The 20,701-nt window shown below is 40.1% G+C and overlaps 1 protein-coding gene across 2 annotated transcripts in view; it reads right to left on the bottom strand.

The window, feature by feature from the left end:
• Window positions 1-20,701, bottom strand: part of RNF123 (ring finger protein 123) — a 4,282,987-nt gene that overhangs the window by 2,775,031 nt on the left and 1,487,255 nt on the right. The gene's annotated exons all lie outside the window — the stretch shown is intronic.

The following is a 20,701-nucleotide window of genomic DNA, read 5'->3' as shown; positions in this document are numbered from 1 at the left end:
AAAGTAAATTAAAAAAAATCCTTTCTACCTCTGTGCTGACAAACTACTGCATATGTTTTTTATCATGCTTGCATTACCATACCCTAGGCCTTTGCTTTGTACAATAAAATTAGTCACTTACCAGTAAATGAAAGTTAGGTATTTACCATAACCAATAGATCCAGTCAATCCATTCCCTGGATATAATATCTTGGATTAGTTACTGCAAGTAGTACACTCCAACAATATTTTATTCTACTGCAAGCTTGAGCTTCTTCTCTCCCTCTGATAATGATCTACTCTCTCTCCAGATAGAGTTTTATAGCTGCAAGCTTTGTGACATGGATCGGCGCAACTGTTAACAATCTAGATGAGGGAAAAGGTGGACAGATACATTACAGAATGCAGTCCGGGATCAAATGAGTCTATTTCTATAGTAAGTAGATTTATTTATTTATCACAGTTTGATGACCGGGGTAGTCCACTGGGCCTGAAGAGCCCATTTTCAGTGAAGGCCCAGGGAGAAAAGTTCCATAGAATACTGACACACACAATATTGATAATTATACAAATGTCATAAAGTGATAGCATAATAGAAGCATACATAAGGTAATATACAATTGGATAAGGAGACATGTCATTTCTAAATTCTAGGTAATTATTTACAAAATGAGATAATATAGTCAAGTAGTTATTTATAAAGTAAAGGTACTAAAGAATGTATATAAAACAACCCCCAAAGGTCAGAGAGAGGAGAGGTGAGAGAAGTAGAGGATGTTTTATAGGAAGGAGAGGAGTGGGTTTTTAGGAGGAGTTTGTGTGGTACAGGGTAAGAGAGAGAGTGGAAGCAATGTTTGAAGTCTGAGGACAGAGAGAAAAATGAGTGCTGGGAGAGGTAGAGGATGTGTTATAGTGGAGGAAGAAGTGGGTTTTAGGAGGAGTTCATGAGGTGCATGGTAGGAGAGGAAGTAGAGGCAAAGGGTAAGAGAGCACTGTGGTGGATGGTAAGCTGGTAATGAATTGGGATATGGTATTAAGAAGTTATGTGGTTGGAGTACAGGAACATTCCCACTTTGAGTAAAGGTGGGACTGGAGAAGAGTTTTGAATTTTGAGTGGCTTTGAATATTTCGAAGGGGGGCAGGTAGAGAATTCCAGAGTTTAGCTAAGATCAGGATAGTAGTAGGTGGCCAGGGGGTCGAAGGGGTCTATATATGTTTAGGAGATTGGGGTTTTTTTTTTGTTTTGGATTATTTTTCATTTTTTTATCCAAACTGATCCAGTTCAGACTGTATTATCTTGGACCAAGCCCAATAGAGAGTATGGGTAGTTTCAAGATGGCATTCCCCTCAAAATGGGGGCACCAAAGTTTGTCCTAGACTTTGATATGATATCAGACTTACGTTGTTTAACAAAGGTATGCAAATTGGGTTATGATGCTGCTGCACTTATGTCATCCACTGATAAGTTCTTGAAAAAAAAAGGTTGTTGAGGCTGCCAACAGACCTTAAGCCTTTGGTTTGAATGGCAAGGTTTTATTATTAAAAATATGGCTACCTGGACAGTGTGACTTTGGTTCTCTTTCACCTAACCTGTTAAAGGCAAATGGCAAAGAATATGAAAAGATGGTAATCTTTCTTCAACTATTTGGTGCAACCTAGATAAATGCATAGCTGGCTGTGAACATACAAGCAATGCAGACTGCACTCTCCACTGTTAAGATCATTGAGAAAAGAATACTAGAAGATTACTGGCGTGATTAAAACTGAGTTTGCAAAATGCACTTAACATGAAAAATGGGTCCTAGTGAAAACTGAGACACAGTGGCTTTGAAGAGAAAGCATACAGTTCTGAAACTCTTCTACCTGAGGTGTTTGCCAATAAAAATGTTTTCCATGACAGATATTTAAAATCAACTTTGGCTGTACGTTTAAACACAGTTAAAATTAATCTTTCACAAACAAAATTCACATCACAAGAAAAGGCTTGGTCTTTTATGGTGGCTGATATAAAACACTTCTCTTAGAAAGGCCTTACAGATGCACATAAGACACCAAAAATGAGCAATTACTACCTTGATGAGCAGAAAGAGCAGTCAGGTGAACCTTAATGGTGAAGAAACTTGAACCTTGATCAAACAAGTTTGTTAAAAAACAAAGGGAGGAAGCAACAAAGGCTTTAACAGGGTCTTGCCCTTGTTAGGTGTCCCATGAAGAAAACTTGAACCACTTACCTTAATACCTTTTTTCAGTTGTTTTTTTTTTTTCTGTAAAGCTAGCAGTAACCATACCATCATGGGTGGGTAATCTCTGTCTCTGGTCATTAAATGAAAAGAAGAAACCATGCAGCAAGTCTGAGGGAATGGATTCCCTGGTGAGGCTTGCCAGAAAGATGTGAATGGAGTCTCCGATGGGGCTCTAGAAGGGCTGGTCTCTATCAAATGGGCCAAAGCAATGGAAAAAGGACTTGTTGGTACCAGAATAAAGCTATGAAAATGGCTTTGGCTATGCAAAACCCAGATGACTGGATGAATTTTATCATGAGTTGTAAAGGTAAGAAAACGGAAAAGATGTCTAGGGGGCCAATGGTGGGGCAAGTGCATCTCTAGAAGTCTGACCCTAAGTTGGGACAATGGAAAAAGCTGCTGCATTTCATGTTGAAAGGTGAAGGGAAAAGACTGCAGCAAGGCTTCCTTCAATGATGAAAGAGCTTGTTTGCTGTGGATGTACTTTCAAAAGAGTTGTGAGACATCAGAAGGCACCTGCTCAGTGTGTCCTGGGCTATGTTATTAGAAAGTGCTGTGCCCATTCCCATACCCTTACTGATTCCTGACACAGGGTTCAAGATTTGGTTCCTACTTGCTTGTTGATATATCAGTCAAGGGGATGGCGGTCACACCATGAAGGCGGTGGTCCTGGAATAACTGCACTGCTAAGAGAACAGTACTCATCTCCACCATATTTATGTGAAGATGGCCCTTTTGCTGGTTCCAAATACCCTGATCAGTCTGCCCCAAGCAATGCTACCACACCCCAATGTGGACACAATCATGGTTCAAGTTCAATTCTTTAACTAGCTGAGCCCCGGCACTGTACAAACCAATAACATGAAAGATGAAACATGTCACAATGATTAACAACAAAAATAAATGTAACACACAGAACTGAACACATTTAAACTCAAAGTAAACAAAAAGAAGTAATTAGTTAACTGTAAGCCCATTCAAAGAGAAGTGCTTTAATTGCCTTATAAATCTTGCTGATGTATATAAGTTCTGGAGCCAACCAAGAAGCAGATTCCATAATACAGGGCCCTTGGTAACCAAATGATGGGCAACCAGACGACTCAAGGCTATGGAATGGAATGTTTAGGAGGTCCAGTGAGCTGGAACAGAGTGTAATTTGGATTGAACCTGTATAGAAAAGCAAATAGGTCATGTGAACCAAAACAATGATATAAATTATATATTGCCTTATACTAAACCAGTGCATATCCTGCAGAATCAGGGTAATATGATGGTATTTTGCAACTCCACTAAGTGAGCTATGGAGTTTTGTACCAGCTGTAATCAAATGAGCTCAGAATCAAGTAAACCAAAATACAAAGTGCTGCAATAATCTAAGCATGAGGCAACCAGGATATGTAATATATAATACTGTAAGAAGCTCACTGTGAGGAATAAGACGAACAATAAAGCTGATGCTCCATAAATGCAAGCAAGATGATTTGATCATATAAATCAGGTCCTTCAGTAAAATATGGACCTTCAATGTTAGTCTGTCATCAAATATTACACCAAGATCATGTACCTTTGACACAAATTTAAGTTTGTCACCTCATTAAGAAAACATCAGGGAACAAGACAGGACAAGGAGAGTCCCTAAAAGTTGCATTTACCATTATGGCGACTATGTCAGAGGTATTCACTTTTAGACGGTTACTGATCATCCAACCATGGTAAATTTCTACACTGTGTGAAAGGGACGCAAGGGCAGACAGAATTCTGAGGGAACGAGAGGTAGAGTTGTGGATCATCAGCATATAAATGGTATTGCAAACCTCTTGAACGAATAACCTCATCTAGTGGTAACAAATAAATGGCAAACATCAAAGGATTATGAATGGTGACCATTGTTATCAAAATGGGGGTAAAAAAAGAAAAAAAAGAATACAATGAAATCTAGTTTTTGAGTTGAAACCACCAATGGAAATATTTTTTTGGCAAGACCTGGATAATGAGATTGCGTGGAATAAAATGGATCCCATACCTCTGACCACTGAACTTTGAGGATCAAATGGAGAATTCTCATATAAAATTTTGCCAGAGGTAGGACCTTTACTGAAACTGCCATATGATCTAATGTCTTCATGATAAAGGTGACTGCTGATGCCCAATAAGAGTTCTGAAAGCCTCATGAAATGCTTGTACCCTGTTTGAAGGTAGCCTTGCTACCATTGTTGCAATGTTCAGGTGGCATGCAATGAAGGTCAGCTCTTCCATTGGCAATAACTTTGATTTCTCAATGTTTACAGATAATCCCAAGGCCAGGCACATGCTTAGTAAACATTCCCCTGCTCTGACTAGGGACTTCTTTGAGGTCATGGCTGTAAGCCAATCATTCAGGTAGAGAAAATTTTGAATGTGAGCTGCTACTGGAGCCATGGCACTATGTAAACACACTGGTGGCTGCAGTGAGTTTCAAGGGCAAGGCTATGAACTGACAGTAACTAGCTCCCACACAAGTGGAAGATCGAAAGCAATAGCTTTGGCCATCTTTATCTAGAGCTAAGCATCTTGGAGATCTAAAGAGCGCAAACAGTCTCCCTCCAATAGATGGAGAAGGGCTGACTGCACAATGACTATATGGAAAGTGGTTTTCTTGACAAACTTGTTTAACTAACTAATGTCCAGTATTGGACTGCTGTCCACTGTATTCTTGGGAAATAAGAATATCCTTAACTAAAATTTGGATCATTTCTGGTATGGGGGACCTCCTTGACTATTCTTTTATTTGTAGACAGTTCTGTACACCTCGCAATGTTGACAGTCTTTTTTATGTGGTAGGATCATACCCATCTACTATCCAGATTTTTGCAGAATGTCCAGATTTTTTACTCATTTTTTATCTGCTCCTCATAAAATTTGTGGTTTTATGATAGATCATTGAGAACTGATGCCACTTAATAACAACAGCCATTTGAATTTCAGACTTCATATCATTCAGAAAATAAATACTAACACAAAACCTTTTATTCTAACAGCTCTCTAAGTTTACAAGATTAATATTTAAAACCTGTCCCTATTTTTGGATCGTCTCCACATTCTTTTTGGCTTTGTACATATTTCTTGTGCTAAGGGGTTGAGAGGTATGGGTGGGATATCTAGGAAGAACCAGTACACTACTTTGATACTAAAATTAGTGCAAGATCAGTACACTCAATTTTAAGTAATTTTATTGAAGGTCTTTTATCCTGGTAGTTTTTAGGGGGCAGACTTTGCAAATGATACTTAGGTGTTTACTGTCAACAAACAATAAATGGGGAGAGGGAGTGAATTATGTTATATAAGCGGCAGTCCACAACAGATACGCAGGGTTTAAAAACACAATTTGGTGCATGAGAGCGAAAAACAATTAGACCCTTAACTCTGAGATGACCAGTCTGGAACTGCCCTAATGCAAATACAAGTCCTGAATTAGTTTGACAAACACTCAGTACATAAGAATGAAATCAGGGCTTAACAACAGTTAGACCACTTAAAGAGCAAAAATGCAGTGCAACTATGTACTAATATAAGCTTAAAGACCTTAGCTCAAACAGATCTGTTAAAATGAATTTAGAATCAGATCAAGAAACAAACACACGTACCCTGTCTTTCTCTGTCTAATCTTACCCGACAATATCCCTAGATGCATCTTAAATAGCATGAAGCACAAATTAGCTACACCCCTAACACTGTTCAATCTCAGTCTCTATACAGATTTTGCATCAAGCAAAAGTAGAAGAGCTGCTATCATTCCCCTGCATAATGGAGGTCCTTCCACAGATACAGACAATTACAGACCTGTAAGTCTGACAAGCCTCATATGTAAAGCCATGGAAAGACTTACCCATCCATCCATCCTCAACCACTTTTCCCATTTTGCACATGGGGTCAGGGTGTCACTTCAACAGTGACAATCATCTCGAGCCAAGGTATACACCACTGGGTGGCTAGCAGTGCCACGTTAGTTCATCCGTACCACTCACTTACACACACACACACTCACACCTATGGCCAATTTAGAATGTCCAATCCACCTACTGCATATGTCTTTGGAATGTGGGAGGAAAGTGGAGCACCCAGAGAAAACCCATGATACTGCAGGGAGGACATGTAGACTCCGCACAGAAGGCACCCCACCAAGAATTGAACCGGAGAACCTCTTGTTCTGAGGAAACAACGCCAACCACTGCACCACCATGGGAAAGACTTATCATCATGGAATTAATCAATCAAGACACAGGGAACCTCCAAACACTGGATCTTTCTCAGTTTGGATTCATCAAGGGGGCGGGTCATGCTTACTTAATCTGGTAGATTTTTATTTATTTATTTATTTTTAAGGCAAAACAGTATATACTGCATATATCGACCTAGCCAAAGTTTTTGACAGAATTTTCCACTCGGGCATAGTATAAAAGCTAAATAAACGGGAAATAAACCCCTATGTCACTCACTGGACTGTCAACTGGCTCACAGATAGGAGGCAGATAATCAAAATGACGGAAGTTACCTTCACAAAGAGATCATTCACCAGTGGAGTCTCCCAGGGTTCTTTGCTGGAACATCTCCTGTTTGGCATCTACTTTTCTGAAGTAAAAGCCAATACCAAAAGGCTCTGGCTGACAAAGTGTGCAGATGACTGCAACCTATGAGCAGCCATTGAATCTCCAAATAACTTAGTCATCCTACAGGAAAGTTTTTCCTAATGAAAACAATTTACCAAAACAATGGACTGAAAATGAATGCCAAAAAATGTATCCTTTGGGAAGTTATCTACCCCAGGGTAACTGCCACATTGACAATATGCCCCTAAGAGCTGACCCAGTTGTTCAGAATTTAGCAACTTATGGAGACAGTGACCTAACGTTTGACCAACATGAGTCTATTGCTGTAAAAAAAAGTCCTTCTATATTGCACAGCTTATAAACAAAGGGACTGTGTCAACATCTAGGTATGTCATTGTCCCCCTCTACTCGGCCCTCTTTAGGCCAGTCACTGAATATAACGCCCCCTTTGCCATGTATCTGTCCAGACACATGCAAATGAACTCCCACAGAAATACCTTACTAAAAAGATACAAGGCTAAATAACATACATGTCCTACATGGAACAATGCAAAGCCCTGTCACTATACTCAGTATCCTACAGATTGCTAAGAGGTGACCTGTGTCTGGCATACAAGGCACCCTCTGACACATTACTGATGGCTTTACCGCACAACAGGAAGTCAAATGGTATCAGAAATACTTGGTCTAGAGATCTAACCCTCTTCTGCAACATAAACGGAATAGTTTGGATGGATAGGTATATCTCACAGAGGATATCACTGCTGTGAAACAGACTCCATATCCACACAAAACAAAGTTAATCCCTGTCTATATTCAAGTGCAACTTGAATCTATGGATGGGGAACAGAAAATTTACTCCAGGACTGTCCTCTGTACTACTAATGGACAGAGAGAGCTCCTACATGCTTTATCCCATACAAGGGTTTCCTCAGATTATCTATGGCATGATCCCAGTAAATCTCATTAGGGCTAACATATAACTATTGACTATGGAATGGGTAAGGCCATTCTAAAACCAAATGGGAGAAGGAAAGGATATTTCCTTGATCCTATGGTCTTGAGTGAAGGTCAGGCCATCTCTGTGGATACTAGGAAATTTGGCCTGCAAATGCCTCCAGAGATGAAAAGTAGAGCAGCCCTTCAGGGGATCTGCTGCCTGCTCCAGGGAGAAGGGCCACAGAATTTCTGGTTCTGTACGCCACCCTGTCTTCTACAGCAGTGGCCACTGGAAAACCCAGTGCGTCTTCATGGCGCTCAATTTCTTCACTGTTCATATTGAGGCTGCAGGGATTTGCAAAATCATATGTTCCTAGCAAAGGAACTTTGAGGGGAAGAGAACCTAACTCCAACAGCCGTGAGCATCCTTCCTTCCTGCTCAGTTTCTAGCAACCATGCTTTAATTTTTTGTCTGAAAAGGGGGCATTTATAAAGGCTGCTCTGATGTGATCTGCAAATCCAGCAAGTTTGAAGTTAAGCTTGGTGGTTTCATCATGATGATCAACCAAATTTCTCTTGCATCTCCGCCTGCTGCATTATGATGTAATCGCTTGGAAAGCACTGCTATGATATTCAGAGTTGATACATATGACTCCAACTGCTTTTAGGTATCTCTAGGTGGCAACTTCCTATGGCACTATAACATCTCCTCAACTACTTCCTTTTGGAATCTAATCATATACATCAAGTAATTTATGGTATTGCGAAAGCAATTAAGAAATAAACTTGTTTTCCTAGCTGATCCATCATTCTGGACTCCTTGTCCAAAAGACAGGTTGTCTGAGAATTCTCAGGAGACACTTTCTTTTTTGTGGCAACTGAGATGACTACAGAGTCTATAAGTGGTTTGCTGCCCCAATGAGGCTTGTCCTCAGGAGTTCAAAGAGCTACATCCAGTTTTCCTGGAATGGGTTCTGTAATGTCAGGCACCCTCCACGTATGCTTGGCAAACTAGATGCAATGTCTTGTTGGAGGAGGATGTGACCACCCAAGCTACTAGTAAGGGATACCAGAATACATCCTGGAGGATTTCTTCCTCAGGTGAGGTGGGGTTGCTGGCCCAAGATCCCATCTGCAACATCATCTCAAGAATCTCCCCAAAGCTGGAGTCTTTTGGAGGGAACCAGGGGAAGCTTTCCCCTCACTGAGATCCACTTCTGAGGAGGTAAACTCAGAAATGGAGTAACAGTGCTTCCTCCTGCATGCCTTCTTTCTGAGGGCCCTGGGAAGTAGTCATCTGAATGGTACAAAGAGGACCCACCTACTTGATCTTCTAAGTGTGAAAGGTAATTTCAGTCTCTCCTGTTAGTAGCAGCAGTGATGGTTAAAGGCACCAAGATGGGTGGTGTGTATGGGTGGACCCAATGTTGTATATATCTTTTCCACTTCCAAAAGCATTGCAAGTACTTTCTATCACCAGTTCCCCTAACTCAACTACTGGCACCAAGAATGTTACTGTGAAGGGCACACTGAAACAGAAGTCAGCACCAATCTTTTGAACCCAACAATATGCAATGCCAAACTAAGGGCAGATATAGAAGTGTGTGTCTATGACACTGATGTATTGAATGCCAACACTGTTGACACCAAGAACTGCTCAAGGGGATGAAGACAAACCTCAGTGTCAACAACCTCAGGCCTAGTAGCTTTCAACATCCAAGGAAATAGGGTCCAATGCCACCAATGTCAATTGGGTCAACACTGTGCAAAAAAATCATATTCAGTGCCAAGGGAAAAGTCATGACTTCCACGGATGGCTCTGATACTCTTGTTGCCAAGACTGATCCTAGCATAAGCATCTTTGAAGTGGATGGGCTTGCCTCCAGTTGCCCTGGAGATGACACCCAGCTCCAAATGGGCCTTCAAAAGGGCCATCATCTTCTCCCAATCCAACTAAACACCTGTACCTGGCACTGACATAAGGGGACATGATGAAGATATCTGAAGCTCGTTAAGAATGCAAAAACAAGTCTGAAAAACCTGAAAGCTGACGTCTGGCAATAGCTGAAGAAAGGATTCCAGATGGCTAAAAATGGAATTTGGTGATCCTGGAAAGAGAAGAGACTACAGGAGAAAGATCCCAGCTTTCCTGGTACGTTTGATTTTCCTTGTACGTCTCAGGACATAAAGCACTCTTTGGCGGGGTGCTCTTTCAATAAACCCTTCAGAATTAGTCTGTTTCACCTATCCAATAGAGTAATTTGGCTGAATTTTCTGCAAGTATTGCAGTCAGCTCCTAGATGCTCTGAAGCCAAGGCAAACAAGGTGAAGGTCATGCCGACCCTGGTGTAGAATTCTGCGACTGCATTTCTTAACTTATTAACACCCATGTCATATGGAATGTCACACTTCTAGCAGCGTACATACATTCTTAAATTCCAAAGCATTTTCGGGGGGGGGGGGGGTCAACTTAAAAAGCATAATACAAAGAAATGTATGCACATTGTGAACAATAAAAATCATTAAGATGGTACAAACAGAAATGTTACCAGTAAAAAGTCTTCTTTGCATTGATATTAGTCAATACAGTCAAAGTCTTTATATAAATGCTATAATTATATTATGATGCATATAAACAAAGAATATTTTTCCCTATAGTTTCACAAAAAGCAATTGTCATATCTTGGAAACTGTACTACATATACATATTTTTTCAATTTACTTTGGTTAGCTAGATATAAGCTTTCACAAAACAGCAAAAAGTTAATTTCTATGTGCATGCTTACTGACGTATGTACAGAAATATAAAGAATTGTGTTTATTTTTATAATCAGCTACACAAACAACACTGAATAACTCTCGGATGCACAACTTAGAGATAAGTATCACAGTTTTCCTCCTCATTATCTCAGGTTTCATATGATGCCATGCAAATGTTTGTAAGTCAACCAGTTTTTAGAAATATTAAGTGCATATGGCAGCACTTCATATTTTTATAACTACTAGCAAATTACTTACATCTCCAATGTACTTTTCTTTCTCTGACCAGGGCATTTTACATTATACCCTCAATAACATATAGGCCTCTCAATTATGAAAACATGAATAAAAAGGGGAAATGTAGTGGTTAATTTCTCCACTGCAGAACATGTGACATTAACAATCTTAGGATCATTTCATTAATTACACCTTGTACTTTCTATTTCTAATATTGCCATTAATTGGTGATCCACTTTGCTAAGACAGACTCAAAAAATATCTGGATGCCATAAGGCACTGCAGGTGCTAACTGGAAGAATATAAAAATGCTATTTTAGGTTTGAATGAGTTAAATTTAAAAAAAAAAAAAGTCTTTCTCCTTGTCCATACTGAAAAGTCTAGCAAGAAAACATTAAAACATTAACAGCAATACCAACAATAACACCAGCAAACATAGTAACTATTGTACGACTTAAATGCCACAGAGCAGAGAAAAAAAATCAGAATGCAGAGACACAAATTGATGAGGATACGGCTTATCAGATTAAGAGCAACAACTGTAAAATGTTAGTAACAGAAAAATTGTTTAAAGTGAACAATTCTACAAATGGTAGCTATATGTGAAACACATGTGGAGTGAAAGCATCAATACTGCACTGTGCAGAGGTAAAGAAATGGAGCTATATCAGTTTATGAGAATAATCAGAAAAATGAAAAAAAAAAAAACTATAACATGCGTTACAAAGCTTGAAAAGGGTGACTTATCTATCACAAGACTGATTTGTTGAATGGAAAACTTGCAACAGTTGGGCTGCAGAGACCTAGCTGTGGCCCAAAAAACTGACAATGAGATCTGTAGAGAGAAGCACAGCAACATGGGAAGACAGGAAGAGCTTGCATTAGAACAAAATACTGCAGGAAAAAGTGCATCTAGGGATACCAGTCCAAGATAATACAGTATGTGGACTGGATCAACTTTGATCAGTAACTGTTGTATTTGATGATCACCCAAACTTCCAACAATTACCTTTCTTTTTAGAATCCTGGTTAGATAGACTTTTAAGATGATCAACTATTCCACCTGAAAGGAACTCTCCTTTTTAGGAAAAACTATGGTGAAGATGAGATGATGCAATTCATTGCTTGTACATACGTCACTAGCCAATGTAGGTCACAAAAGTTTTACCTATGCATCCAACACAGAACCATTTTAATATGCAGACATGGCAAGTTTGTCCACATGACTGCATGTTAAACTTGATGAACTAGCTAGGAATGTGTGTATCAGTACAATATGCAACTTACTGATAACTGTATATTTTTTTGTTCTTTTTGCCCTGTGCAATCTGCCAGTCATAAGCCCCCCCTGTAGACCAATCAACCCATTCATTCTCTCCTCAAAGAAGATGAAAGTCGGCCAAAACGGGCCACCATTAAGGCTACCAACAGGGGTGGTTCGAAGGTATTCTTGTTCATTTTCTAAATTTCCATGTGCACACAGCTAAGGAGCAGATGGTGCACATGCAATGGGCTAACCATACTGGACATCCATCACTTCCACAAGGGACACTGCCAACAGGCAGCACCAGCCCCTACCTGGAAGCACTGGTAGTGGTTTCCCTAGTCTTCACTGGAGAAATCACACTTCCCTATTTTCTCTGTAAGCACCTACAATCCTTCCTTTTCCCCAAGAGAGGAGAAGAGACCATGTCCCCTCACTCCTCTCCCTCCCTGTCTGGTTTCTCTAGTGCTGGGGCTGCTAGCTGAACTCCAGTCACCAAAAATTGCAGTCACAGCTCCACCTCTCTACAGGACAAAAACACTCTCTGTATACAGTTTACTGTTGTACTCTTCCTTGGGCTTTTCCCCCTTTGGTGCAGTCTGAAAATTTTAAATTCCCAACTACCCTACAAAAGGTTGCACCTCGATTAAATATGACCTATCTAGCTCTAGATACCCTCACACTATTGTTAACATTGCCTCTCAGCTGATGCTCAGTGGTGACATCCATCTAAATGATGGATCCTCACCAAACCCCAAAAGCAACACAATCCAGGCCAACTTTAATCTAAATGCCCTTAGAAAACCTGTTGCCCTGTTTAATCCCAAACATCAACATAAGTATGCTTAACAAACTTGACGAACTGCAGACAGCACTATCCTTTTATGCCCCTGACATCATGCTCCTTACTGAAACATGGCTTAAGCCACAAAGGCAATGAATTACTACTCCCAGACTGAAACCTACTTAGAAAAGACTGCACAACTAAAAGAGGCAGCATTGCCCTTCTTTTCAAAAACAACCTTGCAGTTGACCTAATTAAATACTAGCATCCCTACTTTCAACAATGCCGAGACCTTATTCCCAAAAGTAAAATTTAACCCACACAAACAACTGAACATACCAGGGTCATACATCTTTCCCGGGGACAACATTAACACATTGGAATCCATAATCCACTGGGCATCCATATCCCTTCCACAGGAAACACTAATTTTAGGTGATTTTAACATAAACTGGACTTCAATAAACTCTCCCCTCCCCACTCCTCACATAAACCTACATGGCTTCACGCAGATTATCCCGCCCCCAACCACTATAGATAAAGCATCCAAAAATAAATCCATTTTAGACTGGATCCTCACTAATCAACCATCCATGACACAATACTCTGGCACACTACCTGATATGCTGAGTGATCAGCTACCTACTTTTGTGTTAAGACAAAAAGTTAAACCCACAAAACATAGCTCCATCAAACATACGCTACACAAAAAACTTTAAAGCAGATGACCTCATAACAGCACTAAAGCACTGTAACTGGTCACCCCTCTCAAGTTTCACCCTTGACAAGGCAGTGAACTACTTTAACTCCACCTTTCTGAACATACTTAACCAACTTGCCCCCCCCCCCCCAAGTGTAATTAGAACAAAGTGTAGCTCACCAAAAGTACATGGCTTTTACTAAAACAGAAGGATAAAGCATGGGATACCTGGCACATCCGCAAAACTAATGCTAACAGGCAATTATTTCTTGAATTAAGAAATAAGGCAAAAAAACAGATATGAATAGATAAGAAAACTCATTACTCTGGTATACAATGTAAGCATAATTCTAACCTTCAAAAGTTCTGGGTAGCCATAAATAAAAATCTCCAGCCTTGAAAAACAGGCATCCCACCCCCAAGCATAGACACATCCACTAACAACATTGCAAAACAATTCAACAAATATTTTAGTAACTCCATTTTACAGCTGTCAACTAACTCTTCTCCCACAACCTTCTCAAATCTGACAAACTCCCCAACTAACCAAAACTACTTCTCCCTCCAACCAATCCAGACCAATATAAAGATAACTGACCAAACTAAAACCTACTACCCTAGCAGCTGATAAACTCTCAGCAGAATACCTCCGAATCGCAGCCAGAGCTATCTCATACCCTGCCACTATAATCATTAACAGGTCAATCTCTGAGCAACAGGTCCCACTCCTCTGGAAAATCTTGCATATAATACCGCTACACAAAAGTGGAAACTCAACCGAGTTACCCAATTACCATCAGGTAGCCACACTATCTCCACTGTCAAAAATCCTGGAAAAATGTATACATTCTCAATTACTTAAATATCTTCTATCCAACAATCTTCTAGTCGAAACACAACATGGTTTTCACCCTTGCCACAGCACCACCACTGCTTTTATCAGCTTCACCAACCTAGTTAATCAACAGGGGAATACAGGCAATCTGGTATCCACTACCTTTTGGGCCCTCTCCAAAGCATTTGATACAGTCTCCCATAATAAACTAATGGCTGTACTCGGAGAACTTAAAGTAAATAACTCTTCACTCCTCTGGTTTAAGAAATACCTATCTCACCAGCAAGCTGTTAAGTGGCAGAACTCTCTATCCCCCCTTCTCCCTGTTACCTTAGGTGCAACTTCAAGGTTCTAAACTTGGACCCCTGCTCTTCACAACACTCACCAATAACCTTCATAAAGCCACCGTTCACGCAATCTTAGTCCAATATGCCAACTCCACCCTAATCTGCTCAGCATCCTCTCTACAACTTCTAAATAAAATAACCCAGGAATCCTTTACGGCCATTGAAACCTGGTTGAGAGACTCTCAATTAATATTCAACCCCAAAAAGACCAAGCTTATGCTCTTTTACCCCTCCAAACCTATGGATCCCATCCCCTTTTACTATTATCACTTCCAATACCCATATCACACCGGTTGCACAAACCAAGCTACTAGGGGTCATCGACCAAAATATGAAATTCGACAATCACATCATCCAAACCATAAACGTGAACAGAAAACTAGGTACACTCTACAGATGCAAAAACTATTTGACTAGTAATAGTAAAACTATCATAGCAAGAACCCACCTACTCTCCACATTACTTTATGTTTCTCCTATTCTAGTTAACCTAAACAAAGGCGATCTAAACAAATTATCCACTTGCTATAATAAAATAGCTAAATTTGCTACTGACTTCCTACAGATCCCACCATTTCAAGCCCTTTGGAAACTGTCCTGGCTTGAATTACCATACCCTACACCAATACACACTTGCTCACCAAATTCTTTACCACTCCAACAAAATACCATCCCTACATGGCCTTTATTAACCATTACACCAATATCTATCAGTTAAGATCCTCCAACAAAGAGCTCGTAGAAGTATCCAAAAGCAGACGCACCTCAGGAGATTCCCTTTACTCCAGTACTACTGCAAAAATTTGGAACTCCCTCCCACTTGAAATCTGGGCACAGACAAACAAACTTGGCTTCAAACGTTAACTGAGATCCTATCTCTCCAATTCTTGGATATGTAAATGCTCTGACCCTGCCTAACTCCTCCAAGAATCGCTCTTTTTCACATCTCCTCTCTATCTAGAACTATAACAAGGTTTTTGCTATAGTGTCCTCCTATACTGTCAAACAGACAATGCCTTGTTATGCCACTGTTATTGCACTGTGAATCATGTTACTCCTACACACATTGTGGTTATGTACAGTAATGTCCTGTATTGTCTGAACTTCTAATATTCTTGCAAGGTTCTATGACAATTTTGCTCTAAGATAATTCTGTATATTTTTCTAAACTGTGCATGTTTTTGCATTCATAAATTTTATGCAGCTTTTCTCCCGGGCCTCCACTGAAAACGGGCAGCCCTGTCAGACTTTCCCATTAAACAAGTGTAAAATAAGTGGGTCTGGCGCAACAGGGTTACTATGTTTAATAAAAGATTAAACAAACAGCAAATCATACAAAAACAAGTAACACATTTTTGACTACCTTTTGAATTTACTTATGGTGCGAGTACAATGGTCACATGAAATTAATCTACAATGACTGTTGCCCAGGAGTCACACTAGGCCAAATGGTAGTTGAGGCCACAGAACCTGATCCTGAAGAAGAGGAAGACTTGGCCATGCATGCTGGGTGAGTACACAAAAGCTGGAAGTGTGTGTGTGTGGGGGGGTTCAGACCATTTCCATTTACTAACACATGTATCATATGTTGTTATTCTCATTTTTTTAGAAGAATTTTTTTTAACAACACGTGAAAGAAAAAAGGAGGCAAAGAAGGGAAAGGACATTAGACAGATAATGATGGCTGTACTGGAAATGTTGTTACATAGATACCCTTCACAGAACAGTTTTAGAAGACACTGTTTTTAAACTCTGGCCAGCTAGATGGTATATACTCTGACAAAACTCAAACATTTTAAAGTACAGAGGATCCAGTGAATTGACATAACATGTATGTTACCATCAATGGAGTTAAATGATGCTCTGATTAAAGGTAAGACCAAGAAAGAAGTAAAGACTGCAAAAAGAATGTCAGCATCCCAGACTTGAAATCACCAATCCAGATGAAAGTGGCAGAGGTAATAAGACAGTTAATGAGTAACTGAGACTAAACCTTTAACTGGTTCTCTTCACACGTATCAAATAGAGCTCAATCTGTCAAATGGATGTCAGCTACTTGTACATTCCTTCCTGTTCTTAATGCAGTTCCCCCAAGGCTCCATCCTGGATCCCCTACTATTTAACATTTTTACTAATGATCACTTCCAATCCTGCCCCCACTCTAAACTTATACAATATGCTGACGACTCTACAATCATCTCTACCTCTGACAATCTAACTGAACTACTTACCCTCTCACACAAGACACATTACATTCTGTCGAAAGACGGCTCATTGCTAATCAACTCCTACACTCAACCCCAACAAAACTAAACTAATTATTTTCCTTCCCAAACCTCTCCAACACCTCAAATCTTCTTCTCTGTCTCATCCCTAAACAATACAACTACTATTCTAGCCAAGTCACACACTAAACTACTTGGCATACTCATAGATGATGAACTAAAATTCGACACCCATATCAACAACTGCATAAAAAAGACCCACCAGAAAACTGGGATTGCTATACAGAAATAAAAAATTCCTTACACAAGAATCCAAAGTATCCCTTGCCCAAGCCTACCTCCTTCCTACTTTACTACATGCTACCCCTATTTTCACCGACCTCCCAAAAAAATCTCTTAAACAAACTTGAACTAGCATAATAAAATTGCTAGATTTACCACAAATCTCCCCTGTTGCTCACACCATTGCCTGTCACTAAAAAAAACTAAACTGGCTAGAGTTCCAGAACCAACTCTTTTGGCCTCAACTTCCCATGATACACTCCCATCCTACTACAACCCCTAGCTTGTCCCTCACTTAACAACTCTTGTCTCCCCCTATGTTCCCAACCATGAACTTCGTAGCTCTGACCAACACCTACTCCAAGTTTCCAAACCTAAGAAAACCATAGGAAAAAATCTCTACAGCCATGCAGTCTCCACATCTTGGAACAAGCTCTCTCTCCCCATCAGATCTCTCCAAAATCCACTCAACTTTAAACTTGCCCTAAAGGACTACCTACGCAACTCCTGGTCCTGCCCCTGTGAAAACCCTGCTTGAAACAATCTTCCTCCCCAGCCCTCTCCTTTCCTCCCTAGCCCTCTTCTCCCACCTATCCACTGCCTCTATTTCCTCTATCCCAGACCCTCCTGCTTGTATGTTTTTTACCTCCATTTTTCAGTAATCTATGCAACTGGTTTCTCAAATATGTTCTAGTCCATCTTACAACTCTCACCTAGGTCTTTCCGCTCTTACCCTGCTCCTCACAATTTTCCTGGACTTGACTCTATGCTACAAGTGGGACCTGCCTATCTGCTAGTCCTTCTTTTGCTCTTTTCCTCTATCTCACGCCATACAACTTACATTCAACTACAAGCAATTATAAGGTTATTAATCGCAACTTTTCCAAAAATGTTTAATCACAATTTATGTACTCATTTTATGTTTTTGTTTTTATCTGTATTTTCTCTTTTTATACATCTGCAAGTCACTTTTGTTACTAATTGTAAACATTGTATCTTGGAGCATTTCTCCTCGGGTCTCTGCTGAAAAAGGGCACCTGCCCAACCAGACTAACCCAGTTAACAAATGGCAAATAAAAATAAATAAATAAAATAAACTATATACTGTAGTTTATAATCCTTGCAGTAATGATGGAAAGGGAACAAGGACAAAGGTCTGGGAATACAGAAAGGTTCACAGGCTGAGACTAGACAGTCGGTCACTAAGAACAAGAATAGCTTAGCCAAACAAACTCCTTGAATTGCTGTGCAGTAAAATAGTATTCGCCTCCTTTATCTAAAAGTGCTATGCTGGCTAACCCATGGCAGAATTTACGAATGCCCATCTAATTATCAAGATTAACAGTGGAAGCAGTTAAGGTACTGCTTTATTTTCCATGTTGGATGAGTCCATTACACAGTCATGGAATAAATTAGATTAGATACCAATCCCACCAGTGACTTTCATTAGTTGATTTAAGTAGAAATCACTGGTGCAAATGTTTTAGCCACTGGTTCTATGGAGGTACAGGAAGTCAAACAGGGCAGGGTATTTATTTATTTATTGCATTTGTTAACCGGGAAAGTCCACTAGGCCTAAAAGAGCCCATTTTCAGTGCAGGCCCGGGAAGAAAAGCTCCACAAGGTTGCACAGAAGTATACACAAAATTTACATCAGTATTTAGCATTGACATAAGTACGTAGAACAATGAATGTTGATATTATTTGTACATTTTGACAGGTAAAAGTAATACAACAAGGCATCAGGTTTGCATTCAGGATTAGTAAAGTGGTAGTCATAGTAGTACATCATGGCATCAAGATTACATTTATACATCATTCATGAATCTATTTAGTACATGCTTATTCAGGTTACAGGAGAGAGGGAGATCAAGTTACTGATCCAGAGATGGAATTAGTTGTTCTGGTAGGTGGGGTGAAGGAGCATAGCCAGTCAGAGGTGAGGTGCATTTTGAGTGACTTTTTGAAAGCTGCAGGAGTGCTGATCGTTCTGATACTGGTGGGAAGATTATTCCATAGCTTAGACACAGTATGGGAGTACAGCATCTTGCCAGCTGAAAGTCTGGGTCTGGTAACAGATAGTAAAATTTTGCTTTCAGACCTGAGTTGGCGTTTAGGATGGTACAGGTTTATTATGGAGGATAAGGAAGGGCAGGTATCTGGTTGGTAGATTATTTTGTGAATTGTCATTAGTTGTATATAGTTAAGATGATGAGGGAATTCTAGACAGTTGAGCTGATGCAAAGAGGAACAGTGGTGTGTGTGTTTTTTTGTGTTAGTGGCAAATTTAGCAACTTTGTTATAGCAGGAGTCAAGTTTTGTTTTTAAGTGCGACTGTAAGTTTATAAGGCTAGGGGCACCATATAGGAGAGTTGGGAGCAAGGAGGATGAAGCAAGGGCTATCCTAGCTGAGTTGTTGAGAAAGCAGTTTTGTCTATACAGGGCACCAAGCTTTTGGTGTTTTTTTTTTTAATATTACTGTAGATGTGAAGGTCAAATGTTAATTTATCGTCTATGAGGATACCTAATAGTTTGGTGCTTGGGACAGCATCTATGGTACCATGGTTTTGGGAGTGGATACAGAGAGGGTGTTTGTCAATGTGGCTGGACTTAGATGGGGAGAATACTAGGAGTTTAGTTTTATTGGGGTTAAGGGCTTGGTGGTTTTGGGACATCCATGTTTCAGTAGAAGTAAAGGCTTCTTGGGTAAGATGCTGCAGAACAGCTGGAAATTTGGAAGAGCAGAGGATGGTCGAATCATCAGCATATTGGATGATAGTACTGTTGGGTAAGGAATTGTGAAAGTCATTAATGAATATGCTGAATAGCAGGGGTCCGAGAATAGAACCTTGAGGGATACCTGCGTTAGTTGTCTTGAAAGGAGAGAAGGAGTGCTGCCATATGGTAGCCTGGTGTGTATTGCTGAGATAGTTTGTAAACCATTTTAGGGCAGGGGGACCTAGGTTAAGGTTCGAGAGTTTAGTTAGTAGGAGGGAGTGGGAGATAGTATCAAATGCTTTAGACAAACCTAGAAAGAGAGCAGAGACTAAGAAGCCAGCATCACGGGCTCTATTTACTGTGTTTAAAAAGGAAATTAGGGCAGTGTTGGTGCTATGCCCAGGTCTAAAGCTGTGCTGAGTAGGAGAGAGCATTTGGTGGCTTATTAAGTGGTTTATGAGCTGGGTATGTATGCATTTCTCCAGAATTTTGGAGATGGGGGAAAGTATGGCAATAGGATGGAAGTTTGAGATATCTGCATTACAACCCCCTTTGTGGAGGGGAAGGACAAATGCTTTTTTCCAGATATTTGGTACACATGATTCTTGAATAGATCTATTTAGGAGGATACTTACAGGATAAGCTATGGATGGGGCAGCTAGTTGTAGGTATTCTGAAGGCAGGTTATCAGGGGAGTACAGGGTTTTAGTTTATCGAGAATTTTTTTGATGGTAGATATAGGAATGGGTGATAGTGAGAAGGTAGGTAGAGGGGTGGAGCTGTTAGGTACTGAGGGTGTAGT

Source organism: Protopterus annectens, chromosome 7.part0 (genome assembly GCF_019279795.1).
Source record: "Protopterus annectens isolate FY-2018-M chromosome 7.part0, PAN1.0, whole genome shotgun sequence".
Classification (NCBI taxonomy): domain Eukaryota; kingdom Metazoa; phylum Chordata; order Ceratodontiformes; family Protopteridae; genus Protopterus; species Protopterus annectens.
This window is presented reverse-complemented; position numbering and strand designations above follow the sequence as displayed.